The sequence below is a fragment of the Panthera leo genome, chromosome A1 (genome assembly GCF_018350215.1).
Source record: "Panthera leo isolate Ple1 chromosome A1, P.leo_Ple1_pat1.1, whole genome shotgun sequence".
Lineage (NCBI taxonomy): Eukaryota > Metazoa > Chordata > Mammalia > Carnivora > Felidae > Panthera > Panthera leo.
The window spans coordinates 217,659,203-217,680,669 of record NC_056679.1 but is presented as its reverse complement, the minus strand read 5'-3'; the positions used below and the strand labels follow the sequence as shown (position 1 = coordinate 217,680,669).

General features: G+C 35.4%; 1 pseudogene; it reads left to right on the top strand.

Annotated features, from left to right (window-relative positions):
- Nucleotides 1-19,056, top strand: part of LOC122198613 — a 48,984-nt pseudogene extending 29,928 nt beyond the window's left edge.
- The last annotated feature ends 2,411 nt before the right edge of the window (nt 19,057-21,467 follow it).

The window sequence follows — 21,467 nt, the reverse complement described above, 5'->3', positions numbered from 1 at the left end:
GGCTGGTTCAATATCTGCAAATCAATCAATGTGATACATCATATTAATAAAAGAAATGATAAGAACCACATGATCCTCTCAATAGATGCATAGAAAACATTTGACAAAATACTGTATTCTTTCTTGATAAAAACCTTCAAGAAAGTAGGGATAGAAGGAATATACCTCAATATCATAAAGGCCATATACAAAAACCCATGGATAATATCATCCTCAATGGGAAAAAAAATGAAAGCATTCCCCCTAAGGTCACAAACACAACTGGGATGTCCAGTCTCACCACTGCTGTTCAGCATAGTACTGGAAATCCTTACCTCATCAATCACACAACTAAAAGAAATAAAAGGCATTCAAATTGGCAAGGAAGAAGTCAAACTTTTACTCTTTGCAGACAGCATGATCCTATGTAGAAAATTTGAAAGACTCCACCAAAAAGCTGCTAGAACTGAGATAGGAATCCAGCAAATTCTCACGATATAAAATCAATATACAATCAGCTGCACTTCTATACACTAAAAATGAAGCAGTGGAAAGAGAAATCAAGGAATCAATCCCATTTACAATTGTACCAAAACCCATAAAATACATAGTAATAACTATAACTGAAGAGGTAAAAGATCTCTATGCTGCAAACCATAGAAAGCTTATGAACGAAATTGAAGAAGACACAAAGAAATGGAAAAGTATTCCATGCTCCTGGATTCGAAGAGAAGATATTGTTAAAATGTCAATACTGTTCAAAGCAATCTATACATTCAGGGCAATCCCTATCAAAATAACACCAGCATTCTTCATAGAGCTAGAACAGACAATTCTAAAATTTTTATGGAGCTAGAAAAGACCCTAAATAGCTAAAATAATGTCAAAAAAGAAAACCAAAAGTGGAGGCATCACAATTCCAGACTTTAACCTATATTACAAAGCTGTAATCATCAAGACAGTATGGTTCTGGCACAAAGGCAGACACATAGATCAGCAGAACAGAATAGAAAACCAAGAAATGGACCCACAAATATATGGGCAACTAATCTTTGACAAAGCAGGAAAGAATATCCAATGAAAAAAGACAGCCTATTCAGAAAATGGTGTTGGGGCATCTGGAAGCTACATGCAAAAGAATGAATGTAGATCACTTTCTTACACCATACTCAAAAATAAACTCAAAATGGGTGAAAGACCTAAATGTAAGACAGGAAACCATCAAAATCCTAGAGGAGAACACAGGCAGCAACCTCATTGACTTCCACTGCAGAAACTTCTTACTAGGAATGTCTCTGGAGGCAAGGGAAACAAAAGCAAAAATGAACTGGGACCTCATCAAGATAAAAAGGTTCAGGGGCGCCTGGGTGGCGCAGTCGGATAAGCGTCCGACTTCAGCCAGGTCACGATCTCGCGGTCTGTGAGTTCGAGCCCCGCGTCAGGCTCTGGGCTGATGGCTCGGAGCCTGGAGCCTGTTTCCGATTCTGTGTCTCCCTCTCTCTCTGCCCCTCCCCCGTTCATGCTCTGTCTCTCTCTGTCCCAAAAATAAATAAAAAAATGTTGAAAAAAAGATAAAAAGGTTCAGCACAGGAGAACCTAGGTGGCTCAGTTGGTTAAGTGTCCAACTCTTGCTTTTAGCTCAGGTTATGATCTTATAATTTGTGGGTTCGAGCCCCACATCGGGCCCTGTGCTTGAGTGTGGAACATGCTTGGGGTTCTCTCTCTCCCTCTCTCTCTGCCTTCTCCATGCTCAGTGTCTCTGTCTCAAAATAGCTACACTTAAAAACATTCTTTATAAAAATAAAAGGTTCAATACAGCTAAGGAAACAATCAACAAAATGAAAAGTCAACGACAGAGTGGGAGAAGATATTTGCAAATGACATATCTAATGAAGGGTTAGTATCCAAAAATCTGTAAGGAATTTATTAAACTCAACACCCCCAAAAAAATTATCCGGTGAAGAAATGGGGAGAAGATATGAACAGACACTTTCCAAAGAAGACCACCAGATGGCTAACAGGCACATGAAAAAATGCCTAAATACACTCATTATCAGGGAACTACAAATCAAAACCACAATGAGATACCACCTCAAACCTGTCAGAATGGCTAAAATTAACAACTCAAGAAACAGCAGATGTTGGTGAGGAAATGAAAAAGAGGAACTCTTTTGCACTGTTGCTGTGAATGCAAGCTGGTATAGCTACTCTGGAGAACAGTATGGAAGGTCCTCAAAAAATTTTACAATAGAGCTACCCTATGACTCAGCAATTGCACTACTGGTATTTATTCAAAAGAGACAAAAATGCTGTTTCAAAGGGGCACATGCACCCCAATGTTTACAGCAACGTTATCAACAATAACCAAATAATGGAAAGAGCCCAAATGTCCATCGATTGATGAGTGGATAAAGAAGATGTGGTATATATACACAATGGGATATTGGTGATCAAAAATAAAAAAAAAAAATCTTGCCATTTGCAGCAACATGGATGGAACTAGAGTGTATTATGCTAAGCGAAATAAGTCAGTCAGAGAAAGACAAATGTAAGATTTCACTCATGTGGAATTTAAGAAACAAAACAGATGAACACAGGGGAAGAGATGGAAAAATAAGATAAAAAGAGGGAGACAAACCATAAGAGAGTCTTAAATACAGAGAACAAACTGAGGGGTATTAGTTGGGGGTTGGGCTAAATGGGTAATAGACAATAAGGAGGGCACTTGTTGGGATAGGCACTGGGTATTAAATATAAGTAATATGAATCACTAAATTCTACTCCTGAAACCGTTATTACACTATTTGTTAACTAACTTAAAAAAACAAAACAAAACAAAAAAACATTGTGAGACATCCACTAGAGGAATAGGCAAAAATAGAAAGCTGAATATAGATCAACTACAGAGAAAAAGTTTACAGATGATGGTACCAAAATCAGAATAGTTACAAGGTTAGGAACTACAGTAGTTACTAGAACGACACATTTATTTACTAAGATCTTGAAAAAATCCATATAGTAGTGAAATGGTGACAATCTTAATCAAATTTACCTTCCTTCTTCCCTGGAAGTGTGAGAGAATTACAGAGTAACTTCCATTTTTACTTCTTGTTTTCTAGTTATTTTATAACTATTTTGCTGTTTCCAATTGAACACTTGGGAAAGGATATTATTTTATACATGGCCATGGCTAATCATTTTACTTAGCTATTTTTAATAGTTTTATATATCAAATTAAACCAATATCATTATTCTTCAGGGCCCAAAGTAATATTGATTTCCTTTCATATAGGACATTTTTCCCAACATAGTGTGAGATTGACACTCTATACCATACCATGTTTCTTTCAGAAAGGACAAAATAACCACGTTAGATGCCTTCCTCCCTAAGCCCCAGGGAACTCCTTAAGCATTCCATCTGGAGTACAGAATATGGATGGAGGTCTTTATATAGCAAATATCTCCCCAATTGGTTTATGGATTAATCAGGAGAAAGAATGCATGTTCCTCTGTTAGAGGAAACTATTTCTATGAAAACTACAGGAAAAAAAAAAAAAAGGAAAAGTAACAAAGGAAAAAAAAGTAGAAACCTGATTCAAAATACCAACTAATTTTGATTTATCATCATGCCAAAGGCAAAAAATTTTTATGAAACAAATAACCCCAATACTTACCAGAAAAGGCAAGGATAGGGTAGCATAAAAAAATATTGAAACATATTTCACCATTTCCTACCCCTGAGAATCCCTCAATCCATCAACCTAAGCCATTTGACAATTATTTTCTGGCTGAGAGTTTTATCCTTCTGGGATTTCCTGAATATTTGTTCTTGCCATTTCTGCATTTGCCAGACTCTCTTTCTACTATCCATCTTCCAGTGTCCTGGCCTCTTGCAATAATGATATACGGTGTTTGTTTCTTCTTTTTCTGCCTTCAGAGGATATCGGGCTAAGGATTATATTGAATAAATAGTTCTAACTCAGCAGTTAATGCTGTGTTTTTGTTTGTTTTTATTTCTACTTGTCTCTGTTGTCCTTAAACTGAGCAGCTGCTGCTAATATTTGAGTAATAGTCTGTCTTTGCTATCCTACCACCTTTTCACTAACTTGAGTGTGAATAGTTGTCATGAGAGCACAGGGGAAGAAGAAAAAAAAAAAAAACTTTAGTAATATTATCAGGTGAATAAAGCAGGTGAATTACCTAGGAGGCCTGGGGGGCCTCTCAATGGCATCAGCTCCATTGGCAATTGGAATAGGAAGGGCTGATTTCCTTCCTATTAAGGTGAAAACAATGTAGAATTTATGGTGTTGAGTTTTTCTCGGTGTTAGTATTTTTCTACTTAATAGTTCTGTTTACCTTTTTCCAAGTGTCTAGTGTAACTACTGTCCAGCTGATCGCCTTCATGTAGGGGCACAGTATTTTATCCAAGTTCTCAATTATTCTCTGATCACATCTCTTTTATTTCTGCTTCATCGATATGTGATGCATTGATGTCGCAAAGGATTTTTGTAGATGAAATTGGGCTAATATATGAAATGAACTCAGAGCTAGGGCATGAGATTCATAAATTTATGTCCCCAACTAAGCAAGTAATTCATTACCAGGTAAAGATATTGTGCACCCATCCCCCTTTGCAGGGAGCTCCAGAAATGAAAAAAACAAAAACAAAAACAAAACAATACAGAACAAAAACAAAAAACAAAAAAACAAGAACACATTCATCTAAAAGGTCATTCTTCCTTCTTAGAAGTTGATCTGAGTAATGTACAGAAGTAACAGATGCAGCAGGATGAAAGAGAGTGGGGACAGTAGGAAAAGGAGGAGAGTTCTATAAAGAAAAAAATGATTTTAATTCTCACCTTTCTATTTTTCTCAAGATTTTCTCCTGGCTATCTAATTTTTAACTTTGCTCTTGGAATGATATACATCACACAGATACCTGCAGTCTATTTATTTTAGACAAATTCCATCTAAGGACTCCCATAAATACCTTATTTCATCCAAATCAGAGGCACCATCCTCAGGTTGCTGCAAAACTAGATTCATGTATGTTTACCTATTGCAAATGTGACAAATATATTCCCATTTTTGAGAAAGAGGCATTTCTGGCTTAATATGTTTTTCTACCATCAAAACTAATGGCGGTCTTGACTGGTTTTAAGAACCTATATTACCAATACTTACTTGACCATAAAATCTTGATTTTGGAGAGTGTGTTTTGTCTGGTTCCTATTTCAAAAAGCACAGAGCAAAAAGGGAGACTTTTTATAATTTGAGGTCTCTTACCTGATTTGTTATAATGCCAAAAGACCCTCAGCTGGCCCACCCAAGTTGGGAAGCTGTCAGACCAGTTCCATCCTCATTGTCAAATTGTTGAAGAAATATAATTAAAAATAAAATACCCTGCCAACCCAATAAACCTACCCCAAAATAAAAGAACAAAATAATCTTTATCACTGAATAAGCATTAAGCCAGACTGTAATGTGCAGCACAGGTAATTTGCTGAAGAGATTCTGAAGACCAAAAGAAATCTCACCCTATTAGATAGCCAGACAGACACAATCAATTACATACATGCCATTTTTTATTCAAAGGAACTATAATACTTCATATGTCTTTGCAACAAGCAGAAGTTACTACTTGGAATCAAGTGCCTAGGCTAACCTTCCATTGGAGTGCCACTCTACTTGATGTTCACATTTAGAATAGACTTCTCGAAAATCCCCAAGAAAGACACCGTAGAATTCATAAGTGGCAAAAGACTCTTTCAGCTTCTAAAAATATTTAAATATATCTCAGAGATACAGTTTAAAAATACTGTTTCTCTAAGAAAATGCTGAAAGAAAAGTATACGGAGGCTATCTTTCTCTTTGGGCACTAGGAAAAAATTGAAGATTTTTGGTTTGTGTTTAACACTGCAATATACATATTTGACATAGCTACAGCTAGTGAAACTTTTTTTTGCATAAATATGTGCAATATATGATTAAGTTAGTGATTTCAGTAATGGAAAAAAATTATCTGATTTCTGATGATTTTATGGCTATGTTTTTGTAAGTTTAAAATAGTATATCATCTTAATTAAGTTTATTATATAAAATTAAAATAGTGGTTAATAAAACTACTTGTCAAATTCTGATACATATTTATTATTTCATTTACTCCTACATTAGTTCTATCATCTTCTAAAGTTTATAGATAAGGAAATTGGGATTGCTGAAATTAAATAGTGAATACATTAAAACATTCTTTCAGGGGTAGATAATTGATATTACAGGTAAGAGTGACAAATATGCAATTATAATTCCTTAATGTCCATAGATATCCTCCACTCCCTAGTCTTTACTGTCATGATTTATTACTGAGAGTAGTTGGATTGTTTAAAAAAAAAGAACTGAGTCACTATCATTTTGTGGTTAATATTGAATAGATAGATGGTAAATCAGTTCCAATTATTTTCCTGGCTCTCCTATGCTATTACTTTAGAAAATTTATTGAAATTACCTTAGATTGACTAATTTTGGCTACAAATAGGTTAAACAATGTCTGCATCTCAGAATACACTTGATATATATTAAAATATGTTAATGTTCCTGAAACATTTTAAGTGCTCAATAAATGTCGGTTTCCTCCCACTTAATATTTAATCAATACCACCTACCCCCATACCCGACCAGTCTCATTTCAAGGTAGTCATCAGATTAGATTTTCAAGTCAGGTAACCTTCTATTCATAAGGTTATCTTTCTTTTATTCAACAAAATTTAAGTTTATTTATTTATTTTGAGGCAGAGAGAGAAAGAAGGTGGGGAAGGGGCAGTGAAAGAGGGAGAGAGAGTGAATCCCAAACAGGCTCCACACTGACAGTGCAGAGCCCAATGCAGGGCTCAAACTCATGAACTATTAGATCATGACCTGAGCTGAAATCAAGAAAGAGTCAGGTGCTTAACCGACTAAGCCACCCAGGCACCCCTCTCTTCTATTCAAAATATAGTAGTAATACTACGTATTTGGGGGCCTGCAGGTGTTTTTTCATATAAGAAGGCATGTCAAATAACATATTCTCATTTGATTCGTCCAGAAGCACAAAATCTTTGATATTTTTGTAAAGTATAAAGAATACACATTTAAGGGTTTTTTTTTTCTTTACTCTTTACAGGACAGAGTTATCTAAGTTATTTTCTGTGTTATTATAGTTGAACAATCCTATATGAACGAATAAACTAGGAATTTCTTAAGTTGTCTGAGGAAAAAGCTGAATTAACCATGGCCCCTCTTTTTCCTGCAACACCTTTTTGTTGATCAGTTCATCACTGATGTGATGCTTTATGTTTCATGATATTCTCATGGTCCTCATGGTGAAGGAATCAAACTTCTTCCACTAAATGCTTCACCATGGATGTATAGACTCTCAACTGTACGGTACAACATGACAGTTAAAATTCAATTTCAGCCATTTCTTCTTTTTGGCAAAAAAAAAAAATGTTGGAAGGGACAAAGACGTGTCAAAGGGCACAAGCTGGTTATCTATAAGGAGGTTTTCTGGCATCAGCTGCATGCCACTTCTAGTTACACATATATTTGGTACAAATTTAGACCCATATGCATGCCTCAGGAAAAAAGGAAATGAGGTGTAAATCTTACTCAGAGAAAAAATATACCATAAGGAGTTCTATGAAGACAGACAGAACTGATATCTGGTGACAAGTTGGCATATCTGCCTTAAAAATGATATTAATTTGTTCTTGAAATGACGTTCTATCCAGTACTTTATATGACCACTTCTTTATTATTCATCTTAGTATACTTATGGCTTTGTTAGAAAACTCTCCCATGTCAAACCATTTACCTTTATCATTCACCTCTTTTTTTTAAGTTTATTCACTTATTTTGAGAGAGAGAGAGAGAGTGCAAGCAAACAGGAGCAGAGAGAAAGGGAGAGAGAGAATCCCAAGGAGGCTCCCGCTTCTCAGGGCAGAGCCTGATGGTGGGGCTCCATCTTACCAACCCTGAGATCGTGACTTGAGCTGCAGTTAAGAGTCAGAAGCTCCACTGACTGAACCACCCAGGTGCCCCCGTCATTCATCTCTTACCCTATCTTAATTATTTGCAGAATATGAATAACAGACTCATATTTTCCAAATGGTTATTCAGTGATTCATTCATTTTGTTTGCTTTTTTGTCCCTTCTCAGAAGAATGCAGGCTTTCTGGGGGAGAGAAAACTGTCTGTCTTGTGAGGAGATGCATTTCAAGATCTTCAAATAGTGCTTGGCATATAATAGGCATCAAATAAACACAAGTAGTTGGGATACATGCGTATAAAGTCAATTATTTCTAAGTGTTTTTGAACACCTCAGACTCCATAAAAACGAACTCCTACCTATTTTATCCCTTAACCACCTCAAGTATTTTGGGAATACATTCCATTAGAAATTATAAATATATTTCTATTATATGACGAGAAATTTAATGGTTTTGCACACTCCTACCTTTGAAATGAGTGGAAACAATACAGACAAAAGAAACCATGAAAAATTATATAATTGCCGTGAAAACAATTTTATTGTCAGAATATTAATTCACACACAAGAGAAAATGATACTTTGAGGATACGTAATGCGTTTTTTCATCAAGCTCAGAAACTGCTCCATTTCAGCATAAAGACAACATAAGCTTAAATTTAGTTGTAGCTAATAGAGCATTTTGCACAACATTAAGGCTGCAAATGCTTTTAAGAATTTTGTTGCTGTAGTACTTTTAAGCAACTGTGATGCAATTAATTTCTACTGGGCATGGGCAATAGGCACCATTCAGGCACTTATACAGAAAATATAGAAATTGTTAACAAAGTAAATGAGAATTGAAAGAAACCTGTAGTAAAGGAAAGTCATTTTGGTTTGCATGATTCCACAGCACAACTTCTCTTGATTCATTTCCAAACTGATAAAAGTAGAGAGAAGACCTTATCCAAGACCTACAAACCAGTTTTTTTTTTAATCAAATTCCAATGGTTGTAACTAACCCAGAATCCTATCTGTAGACATTATTTTCTTGAAATTTGGTGATTTCATGATTCTGTGGCCAATTTTAGAGATTATTATACTGTGTAAATTACCTCCTTGATGTAAACTATTTTCTTTCTTTAAGCCTGCATTTTTCTTATTTTAGTTGGTGTACATCATTTTTTTTTAGGTTCAAGATGAGAGGGATAATGTCCCTGCCCCTGTTTCTTCAACTTTGGTAATTCCTTTATAGATTATTGACATACTACCCAATTTCCATCAGTGTCTCACTTGTCTTTTAAAGTAATGCTATCCTCTGGTCCATATAGCCTATTTTTTAACTTTTGAATCTTCATCTGAAATACGTGTTGCCATACTGTTTGATTTTTATTTTTCCTAATTAGAGTTGGAGGTCTTGAAACATTCAAGGGTATATTTAAAATATTTCAGAATAAACTGCTTCAGGTTTTAAAGGGTTCAGTACTTGAGAAAAATGTGAATTTACTAGTTCAGTTGTCAGCACCTTTTTCCATTACATAATTTTTAAAAATATGATATATAATAGTAACTCTGTCCGAATTAGGGATTCTTTGTGCCATTTTAAAGTGGGTGGTTTCTTAAAAATGACAAAGCCTAGTGGGAAACATTTCAAACTATGGAAAGCAGCTTCTCTGGTATGTTTTCTTACAGGGCACTTCGGATCATTTGCCTAGCTCTATCTCTTTGGTCACTTCCTCTAAACAAATTGGATTTCCTCGAGGAGCTTGGCCTGTGTGCAGCTGATAAGTAGTGCGGCCGGCTGTACTCGTATTGGTATTCCTCCTAGAACTTTGACTTGTTTCTTTTCATCCAATTTTCTGGTTGTTATAGTTTGCACTGATGTTTTTCCTCTTCTGCCTCTCCTTTCCCTTTCACTCAAATACAATTTCTTGTCCTTTTCTGTGCTTAAATAATAAGTTGCTTTGTCAAGCAGTACTAATATGCTGTCTCTAGTCACATTGCTTGGAGTGACTCATCCTGTACAAAGGCATTTTGTGTTGCTTGCCTCCAAAAATATAGGTAAATAACTATAAAATCTGCAGGAACGTGGATTAGAGTTTAACATAAGATGCAATGAAAAAAAGCCACATTAACTCCATAAGATTTTTTGCATTCTGCATTCAGTAAATTAAACTTGTATTTGAGGTTACAAAAATCATAAGAGATTAATGTTCCCCAGTTCTTGGATCTATAAATTAGGAGGAACCGTGTGTGATTGTAATAAACAACAACCAAAAAGCTCTCCAAAGAAAAGTGCATAAAAGTGAGCATGATGGCAAATCTTATCTATGGCTTGTCCTTTATATTAATGAAGTCCCTAGGATGAAGAAGGTAGAATGTTTGGAATTGGCAATTCTGGTTATTATTTGACATATTTATTTGAATTAATAAGCGTAGAAACAATTTCCATCAAAGGATTTAAAATAGTAATTATAAACATTGCGTTATTCAGCATAATGCTGGGATTGATGAGGGTAAGTAAAGTACCCTCATGTAAACCTTTCATAATGTTTAGAATCAACTCCATAGGTCAAATAAATTTGCATTAAAATGTGTAATAAATAATTTAATACCAAAATACAGTCAAAACAGTAAAAAGGCCAAAGCTTCTCCTTTGTATATGTGAATCAATCTACTGCAAGAGTGTGATAGTGACTGAGTCAGTTCTATGCAAAGTACTTTCAATCCAGAATAGAATTAGCTTAAAAACCACAATGTTGTGCATTTCAAATAATGAAAATATATACAGCAATGAATCACAGGATAAAAATATATTTTGTTTGTTTTATGTGTTTATTTTAGATTATCTAAAGACAAGCCACATACACTAGCAGAGATTGTTTAAATAGTTTAATCAACCATAACCAAAATATCTTACTTTTAAACTACGCAATTTTCCAAAGACTATAATGCCAGTGAAATATTGGTGTGTCAACTCTACTTTTTCCTACAGGGTAACGTTTTCGTAAGCCTGATAAATTGTATCATTAAAGAAATTGACCTAGATAATTATTTTCTGGCTCTTTTTTATGCTACTTTCTCTGCTATGGTATATAGATGGCAAAATTTAAAATTTAGTTAACCTCATAATATTTAAAAAGCAAATACAGATTTAATTCAATTTGTTCCTTCTAAGCAATTTTCATTACATACTCACTGTAATTCTTTGCACTAATATTAGAGCAATCTAGAATAAAACATACTGATGCTTGTCCAAATGCTTTTCAGGCTTTGAGAATTGTAGTTTATCATTTTGAGTGTTAAAATACTAAGAGATTATAAAAAGGAAAAATAAAAACAAAAGACTAAACAAATAAGCAACAAATAAGCAACAAATAAAGGAAACCCTGATTTTTAAAAAAAAATGAGATATATTGGGGCACGTGGGTTGGTCAGTTGGTTAAGTGTCTGACATCGGCTCAGGTCCTCATCTCACAGTTCGTGGTTTCGAGCCCCATGTTGGACTCTGTGGTGACAGCTCATAGCCTGGAGCCTGCTTTGGATTCTGTCTCTCCTCTCTCTGCCCCTCCCACTCATGCTCTGTCTCGATCAAAAATAAATCAACATTAAAAAATATTTAAAAATTGAGATATAATTGACACATACCATTATATAAATTTAAGGTATACGTCATGTTGATTTTTTAAAAAGCTTTTTTGAGAGACAGAGCATGTGCACACATGTGCACAGGGAGTGGAGGAATGGGGCAGAGAGAGAGAGAGCGTAAGAGAGAATTCCAAGCAGACTCTGTGTTGTCATCGGGGATCCCAGTGTGGGGCTCAATGCCAGGAATCCTGAGATCATGACCTGAGCCAAAATCAAGAGTCAGAGGCTTAAATGACTGAGCCACCCAGGTGCCCCCATGTTGATTTCTGTCGTGGGAACAATTAAGATCTAGTCTGTTAGCAACTTTGAAGGTTATAATATAGTATTATTATCTATAATCACTATGCTTTGCATTAGATCCTCAGGACTTCATTATCTATTGTTTGCAAGTTCGTATCCTTAAATGACAGCCTCCCAATTCCTCCACTCCCCAGCCCCTAATAACCACCATTCTACCCTTTTTCTATGAGTTCTGCTCTGCTTGAGTTAGATTTCATGTATCAGTGAGAACATACAGTAATTGTCTTTCTCTGTCTCACTTATCTCACTTAACATAATGCCCCCCGGTCCATCCACATTATCACAAATGGCAAGATTCTTTTTTTTTCCCCTCATGGATGAATAATATTGCAGTGTGTGTGTGTGTGTGTGTGTGTGTGTGTGTGTACAGCACATCTTTATCCACTAACCCACTGATGGATACTTGAAGTTGTTTCTGTATCTTGGCGATTGTGAATAATACTACATTAAACACAGGAGTGCATGGGTCTTTCAATATCATGAGAGAACTCTGATTTTTAAACAAGTTCCTTTATTTTTTTAAAGAGTGTATTTATTTGGGGTGGGAGGGGGAGAGAAAGAAGAAGAGAAAATCCCAGGCAGGCTCTGCACTTTTAGCACAGAGCCCAACGTGGGGCTCAAACTCACACACAAACTGTGAGATCATGACCTGAGCCAAAATCCAGATTTGGAGCCTCAACTAACTGAGCCACCCAGGTGTCCCTAAACAAGTTCTTTTAAATGATTAGGTAGTTGGAATATGCCGTATTCTTAAGGGAGCAAATAAACTAAATGTCTGCTTATACTACATCAAAGATTAAACTATTTGTGTACAATCTGCCTATATAAATGTTGTATTAGCTTTTACTTTTTGAGCCTACCAATTTAAATTTTTACCCCAAATCTATAACACAACTATATATAACAGATCACTGAGACTACTTGAAATTTATTTTCAGTCACCAAAATGTATTAAGTACCTACTTTATGTCACATGATATGCCAGCCTTTAGTGATAAAGCAGTGTGTAAGATTTTTTTCCCTAACTCATTTAATTTTCTGTTCAGTGCAGGGGACACAATATTTTTATTTTCCAAAAATGAAGTTAAAACTACAGTAAATAAAATGATAACCTATGGAAGCACCAAAAAGTGGAACTAGGCTCATTTGAAATAACAAGTGATACTAAATCTGAGGCTCTGAGGTGCAGGAAAAGGATTGAATGATCATCCATAATGTAGAGAGAGGATGTGCAAAGTCCCTGCAGCAACAAAGACCATCAGAAAAAGGGATCAAAGAAAGCAGCTAGAGATTAATGAATGAGGCAGAGTTCCATGAAATTAAGTTGAGATGAAGCAAGATACTTTCTGCTAGGCATGTTGAAATTCATTCTACATTTAATAGGAATAGAGTGGTATTAAGCGAGAGAGCAACAAGAATAAATTTGCTTTTTAAAAATATCACTCTTGCTGTCATTTGGAGAAGGGAGCAGAGGTGACAAGTTTAATGGCAATGAGGAGATCATTTAGGAGTGTATTTAAAGGGTCCAGATAAGAGATGATGGTATTGTGTTAGAAAACAGAAAATACCTGCCCAGATGGGCAGCTTAAATATTGTTATATTGTAAAATTTATGCAATCCACATATTACACTTTAATCATGTCTTTTTAAAACAGTATATGCTGTTGTTTTCTATTATACTAAAAATAAATATACTTTGCACAAATAGATTGTTATGACAATCTTTAATGTAAACATATTTTGAAAATTGAATTATATTCTATGTAAGCCAGAAGATCTAGTATATGAAGAATATATATTTAAGGATATATGTGTGTGTGTATATATATGCACATATATATATACATATATACTTAAAATGTACATATTAGTCTTAGTCTATCGGTGTAAGTCTTACATATATATTATCTTTTATATATATTTTGCATAATTTATGTAACATGCATTTTAATAAGTTTTTTAATGTTTTTTTTTTAATTTTTTTTTTTTTTTGAGAGAGAGAGAGTGTGAGCAGGGGAGGGGCAGAGAGAGAGACACACACACAGCATTCGATGCAGGCTCCAGGCTTAAAAATATTATTATATTTATAAAGATGTAATGGAATTATATAAAGTTAAATTAATGATAGCTATGATTCATACAGTAAATTCCAGATTTTAATTTCTTAATTTTACCTTTTCCATACAAGTATTATGTATAAGAACTTACAATATTAAAGTATTTGATTATTCATCTGTCAATGTTTAAAACAAATTTGGCCATTTATCTTTTTACCTGGTGTTACAGTCTCCTTTTTCAATGATATAGTTCAATTTTTTAACTTCAGAAAATTTTGTTTTGAATCAAGTTTTGATTCTTTGTTTTCTCCAAATGTTTCTGTGTGGGCAGATGTTTTGGGGATAGGAAATATTAAATTCTCTTTCCTTTCACAGAAAGTTTGAATTCTTCATAGATGCTTAAGCCTAAAGTTTTATGGCAGGTGAAAATTTAAATATAGCTCAGGTTTAATAATGTCACATAACCTCCTTCCTCTTCTCTAATACTGAATCACTATGAAAGGGCTCTAATTTGATCAAGTCATCACGAAATCTCCAGGAAGGACAATAGTGTGGCATTTGGGGGTTTTGATTTTACTTCATTAATTTTATCCAGTTATTACCATATTGTAGTAAGAGGATCTTTTCAGTGCAGTAATACAAAATGTGATGCTAAGAGGTCTATAACACAAATAAAAAATATTCTATTTTCTAAGTAGTTCACTCTCAAAAATTTAAGAATTTACTGTGGAATTTCCATGATTGGATGCTGCTTTACTGCCATCTGGCTTCATATACAATTAGCAGTGGAAAATTTGAAGGAGCAACCATACCTTTTTGAGTATGCATTGGACCATTTTGAATAATGCAAGCCAAATTTCCTCTGTAAGACCCTCTAAATATTTGAAGAAGGGTATCGATGTTTTTAACTTTCATGTGCCTTCACAGAGTCATTGAATATGAATATTGTTAGTCTCTCTCTAAGAAATATTTTATATTCTTTTATGTTTAGTATTCATTTGTAATTTAAGCTTATCCTTTTTAAAATATGATATATAAAATTATCTACAACACTCCAGAATCAATCAGCATATGACACAATATAGCGTGTTCATTAATATTTATCTTCGGAACTCTACTGAGCAATCTAAAACTTGTTAATAATTGTATCACTTACATTTAAAAATTGGCTTATAATTAGTATGGAAAGATAAGCAAAATGATTCTTCTTTAAAATGTATTTAAATATTAATGTTTTTACATAATCAATACGTATAATCATTTTAAAAATTTGTTTCTCAAAGCTCACTTTCTCTTCTCTTTGTTTCTCTCTCTTTCTGTGTGTGTCACTCTCCCTCTCTGTCCCTGTACACACACTCAAATACATGAATTTTTAATTACCAAAAGGATTGTCTTACAGTAGTATAACCAAATTATCAAGAACTGAGTCTTGACAACACATTATCAGTCAATAAACCTAACTTTTCTTGATAATGAATTGGAATTCTTTTATTTAAAAAAATGGTTTAAATTATATTTTTATTTGGCACTATTTAAATGATGCAAATATAAGCTTGTTCAGAATTAAATTTCCCCTTGGTAAATATAAACATGGGGATTTAAGTGAGTAAAACTGTAAGGAATATGAAAATTAATTAATCCTGGAAAAAGGAACAAAACTTTGCTATTCTGTATGTTCATGAGCAGAATAGGTGTAATTCTTACTTTATATTATCAACTAAATTTTTACCTTAAAAATAAGTTGAAGTACCACAACCTTATATAAAGTGCATTTTTCCCCCAAGACAATATGATTAATATGACAAATATTGTATATGACTTGTCTTATTTTTCATTCTTCTTCTTTCTTTGGTTAGCTCTACTATAGCTGTCTTTCTCAACATGCCAGTGAAAGAGTTCTTACTAAGGGCACCAGCACTGAAATCTTACACGATATTAATCCCATGTTTTCATCCTAATTTGCCGCTTAGCAGGATTTGACTGCATTCCATCCTCAATTTCTTGAAAAACTTCCAATCCCAGGCATCAATGACAATAGAATATCTTGATTATTTGCTTTATTCCCCAACTACAACTGAGGCTTTCCTTCTAGGCCTCAAAATACTAGACTGCTTTAGGGCGTCAGCTGGGCTTTTTTTTTTTTTTTTTTCTATAATGCCATCCATCCTTAAGGCTTTGAAATATCCTATATTCTGGTGATTTGCAGATTGAGAGAAACAATCTTGATATCTCCTAGGAGTTACATACTTATATGTCCATATTTCCAGGTTACTTAGAATCTTCTTTTGGAAATGTAATAGTTACCCGTATTTTACATGCATGAAGTAGGATACTTGAACTTCTCTCTTCCGCTTCCTTTCTGATGAAATGGATCTGTTGATCCATTTTCGTGTTATAAAATCAGCATTCTGTTACAGCATAAAATTACCCTGGATGTATCTGTTCATGTACTGCCTTCAGAAAATTCATTTTCTTGGTTCTATCTCCAAAATATTTCCCAAATGAGCTTAGTCCCCTCTGTCTCCACTAATTCTATTTATTATACATCCATTTTCTCCTACTTAGATTAATACAAGAGCCTAACAATTAGTTGGATTTGGATTGCTGTTTTAAATAGATTCAATCGTGTCAACCACCTGATTAAAATTACCCAAAGGCTTGCTACTGGAATTTGAACAAATCCAACCTTCCTGTCATGGTTTAAAAATCTGATACCTGCCTCCTCCTGCAGTAACATCTCTGTAACCTTCCTTACCGTGTTGTAGCTACATTAGCATTCTTCTTCCTTCTGGTTATGTCTGCTTTCTTCCCATCTCTCAGTCTTTGTTTCTGCTGTTTCCTCTGAATGGGAATGTATTTCCCTAGGATGTGTATGTGACTGGTTCTTTCTCATCATTAAGCCCTAAGTTCAGATGTTACCTCATTACCCTGATCATTCTATTTAAGGTAACTTCCCAGTCACCAGTTTTCTCATGCTAATTTATCACCATATTGATCATTCTCTGAAGTATCACATTTATTTTGTGTGTAATTAATTTTCTGTATCCCTGACTTTCAGACTCATACTGGAAAAAGAAGCTCCATGGTAGGCAAAGCCTTCTTTGTCTTGCTCAGTTATATATCTCCAGTGCTTACTATGTTGACTGACACAGTTGAAAATTATGGGTAAATATTTTCCTCAGTAAATATTGGTGAAATGTCAGCCAGTTAGGCCGAATGACAGATGAACAACTTAATTTCTCAGAAATAAGAATAAATTGCAACTTTATAAAATGGTATTATATTACTTAAACTTTTTAAAAATTATGTACTTATTGGGGCACCTGGGTGGCTCAGTTGGTTAGGCGTCCAGCTTCGGCTCAGGTCATGATCTCAGGGCTTGTGAGTTCAAGCCTGGTGATGGGCTCTGTGCTGACAGCTCAGAGCCTGGAGCCTGCTACAGATTCTGTGTCTCCCTCTCTCTGCCCCTTCCTTACTCATGCTCTGTCTCTCTGTCTCTCTCTCTCTCAAAAATAAACATTATTTTTTTAAAAAAAAATATGTGCTTATTAGCTTAATGACTTTCTTGTGCCAGACATTAGTGATAAGGTTTACCTCAGTTGACCCCATGATATTGACTTTGTGAGGAAGATGATACTGTCTTTATTTAATGTCTCAGGGAGTAGTTACAGAGAATTTAACTCATTTGTGGATATACTCCTATTAAGTTATGCATCAGTTATGGACTGAACTTTGTCCTTTGATATAGAATGTTCACTAATAGAAAAACTCATAAGGCTTTCAAAATGCTATTTTGTGTCAATGTCATCATTAAATATAGTCACTGTTTAATTTTTGGGGAAGTCTTATGTGGTGGCAGGCTTATGGCTTTTCCACATTGTAAAAATATGACACATTATAAGGAAAACAAAATACATTTTTAAAATAATGAAATGTGAAATAGCCTTCATATGTATCTTTATTTTTATAAGAGTCACTATTCAAGAAGCTATTATAGATGCTATCAAGCTCATACTTCATTTTGACATGTTAACATTATAAGTATTGATATAGAAATAAATATGTCATGAAAACAATAAGCCACATTCTAAAGAACTATACATTGAACCTATTTTCCTAAAAACAGAAGAAACTTATCATAAAATAGCCAGTTACTATTCAGGTTGAGAAGGGATCATATCCCTTACAAAATCGTTACCATTAAAACTTAAAAAAATACATTTTGAGCATTGATATTAACATTATTAACAGCAAAAATATCTAATTCTGTTAATTATTCAATTTTAAGTTAATTACTTAACAAATGTAAGTTAAACAATTTAAGAATTTTAAAATATAAATATAACTTTGTTTTGAGTCTAAAATTTTTATGATATCCATCATATTCTAGAAAAAATACTCTGCTCACCATTACACTTTGCATTATGCAGCGTTTCAAGTTCTCACTCTTCAAAGCCTCCTTCCTGCGAGGGGCCATGGCAGCCGCGATGCTGACCTGGACCCAAGGTTCCTTCAGTGGCTGCTGTCCCCTGTATGGCACCGTCACCCTGAATGGCTCCTCCCTGGCCTTGTTGTAATCCTCGGCCCCATCCCTCTGCTACTTTGCGGCTGGGGTCTCTGGCCTCCTGCCCCCACCCCCCCTACTGTCTCCTGCTTCTGCTCTTCTGGGTCTACAGCAACTGCATCAAAGACTCCCTCAGAGGCCCCTTAGGACTCCGCATTGCACTGGCCATCCTAGCTATAGCCATCTTCCTGGCCTTAGTGCCTGTATCCTTCCACCTGGCACTCATTCTCTGCAAATCTGTCATATCCCTGAACATTACGATTAGCTACTCTGAAGCCCAGAACTTTCCGGGGACGTCCCCTGAAACTGCTCTGCAGTTTTGCTCCAATCCACACAATGTTGACACCTCTTCTTAGGTGAATCTTGTATTGTGCGGTGCGTGGTTTTGGTGCTGCAGGTGGTGCACTGGAAGTCTGAAGCCACCCCTTACCAGCCTGTAGAGCGGGGGACCCTGAATGGAGCTCTGAGACAGAGGCTTTCCTTGGGCTACTTCTTTCCCGTTCTTGAGAGTAACCAAAGAATGCTTCCTGCAGCCAAAGACTCTGCCCAAGTGCCTGCAGTCCTCTTGCCCCCACATGGCCCTGTTTATTCTAGGCACCGTTTTCCCCTCCATGAGGGAAACATGATGATAGGCCCCTTCCACCTCTTCCTGTAGCTGTTTTTGTAAAAAATACCACATTACTTTCTTCAACAAACAAACAAAACATCCCCCAAAACATATTTGAGATTAAAATTACAAATAAATAATTACAAGAGAAATAAATGCAAAACATAAGCAGGCATGATGTTCTAAGGAAATAAATTTGCATGCAAGCTTGTGCCCGTGAACATGACGATAGAAATGTACATTTAAAATATTTATTTAAGGAATTTAAATATCGTTATAACACTGTGGTTCCCAAATGCATTCCCCCCCCCCCCCCCCCCCCCCCGCCAAGCCTCAGTGAACTTAAAAGGTGCCCAGGGTATTCTAAATTTTCAAAGGAAATAGAGACATATGTCAAACATCTAAGCTAATATATTAAGTCATTCAGGTTTAACTGCTTATTAAATTAAATAAACCATGTCCTTAATACAAAACAGAGCCTGTTAAGTTTTGTGTTTCTTTTAATACTAAAGATGGTCTGAAAATCTTACCCACTAAAAGGCATGAACTTAAAATATTTAAGAAACTCTAACTTGCTTGTCATTAGAGATAGTTTCCAAATCTGTTAATATAGCATAAAATTATATAAGTAATAATATAGTCTCATTTTCAGGAATTCAAATAATATCAAAACATAAAAGAAGTAAAGCATGCCACCATGCTTTCCTTCACATTTCCCAATACATTCCTTTACAGAAAGTTAAGTACTGTGTATGTATTAGCCCATGACTCATTAACCAGCAACAAGCATTTATCTAAGGCTTAACAAGGCACTGTTGCTAGAAAAGAAAGCATATAAAATAGATACAGCAGCAGCTATTATGAAGCCTATATTTTGGTTCATCAGGTGGAATTTTGATGTTTATCTTCCCATTCTTTTTCTTTAAATTTTTTTAAATGTTTATTTATTTTGAGAGAGAGCGAGCGAGAGAGAGCAGGGAAGGAGCAGAGAGAGAGGGAGACACAGAATCTGAAACAGGCTCCAGGCTCCGAGCTGTCAGGACAGAGTCCGATGTGGGGCACGAACTCACAAACCGTGAGATCATGACCTGGGCCAAAGTTGGACGACCAACCAACTGAGTCACCCAGGCATCCCTCTTTTTCTTTTTAAAACATTTGTGCAAGTGTATAGCTACAGGCATTTTTTTCCCATATAAATAGGATTTTTTTTCTCTTTAAGTGTCTCCTCTTTTCATTTCTTTTCTTTTCTTTCTTCCTTCCTTCCTTCCTTCCTTCCTTCCTTCCTTCCTTCCTTCCTTCCTTCCTTTCTTCCTTTCTTTCTCTCCCCCCCCCCCCCCCCCCCGGAGATAATCTCTTAATGTGAATAACACAGGCTGGGAGCGGGCTGCCTTGATTGGTTTTCAGGTTAACCGTTCACTAGTTCTGCAACCTTAAGCAAGACCCAGAAAGATGTCTCAGTGACTTAGTTTTCTCATCTGTAAAAGAAGGGTTATAATTTTATCTACACTGCATAGTCATTGTGATGATGTAAGTGTAATACACTTGGGGTGGATATAATAATACTCCATATGGAGAAAGAACCCAATAAAATTAGCTGTGATAGTATTGTTACCAAGTACTTAACCCTATGCCTTTGTGAGTCTTCCTTGCCAGGGATATTTCCACATAAAGTTACTTATATGCAACTTTCTTTAACAACTTGGTAGTATTTCATAAAATAATGCCTCATTATTTTATTCTTTTTTAAAGTTGTTTGTGACTGCTGGGGAGGAATAATCTTATCCCCTCAAAGGTCCTTCTAGCTGGACTAAGAATCAAATTGACATGAGGCAGTTCAACAGCAGAGAATCACATCCCATAGCATATTCACTGGGGAATCCACACAGACTTAGAAATTCCAAAGACAGGCAAAATGAGATATATATGTCTTCCTCAACTAAGGAGAAGGGGACAGGAGTCTGGGACTGCAGGGAAAGGAATGCAACTTCACAGGGAGATGAGAAGAGCAGGTGTTTGGCAGTTAGATGTTTGTCCTGCCATTACAGATGGGTCATTCAGAAAATATCTATCTCTGTTAATAACTCTTATTCTGGGACGCCCCCCCTTCCCAAATTCTGTACTTCTGTGTGGTTATGGGAGGGACAAAAATTTGTCTTGAGCACCCAGAATCCTTAAGCGTCTTCAGATCAAAATAACTCACATGTCACAGTGGCATATTCTGGGGAGAGGGAGTGCTGTCCTGAACCCCTTCATGACATTTGATAGAAAATCAATGATGGGGCGCCTGGGTGGCTCACTTGGTTAAGCATCC